Raw genomic sequence first — 303 nt, 5'->3', positions numbered from 1 at the left:
TGCCCCCCCCATTCATTTTTCACATCCGTTAGCATGATAGATCGTTCTTCTTCCCCTCGCTTTCAACCTGCAGGTGTCATTAGGTATAGAATGAGTCTCTCGTAGGCAGCATATACATGGGTTTTGATTTTCTTATCAATTTTGATACCCTATGTCTTTTGATTGGAGCTTTAGTCCATTTGAATTAAGAGTAATTATTGTTAGATATGAATTTAATGTTATTGTGTGACCTTTGAAGTTGGTGTTTCTGGTGATGTTCTCTGTTCCTTTCTAGTCTCTCTTACTTTTGGTCTTTTTTTTTTT

This window comes from Leptonychotes weddellii, chromosome X, assembly GCF_054177405.1.
Source record: "Leptonychotes weddellii isolate Sample4059 chromosome X, ASM5417740v2, whole genome shotgun sequence".
NCBI lineage: Eukaryota > Metazoa > Chordata > Mammalia > Carnivora > Phocidae > Leptonychotes > Leptonychotes weddellii.
This window is presented reverse-complemented; position numbering follows the sequence as displayed.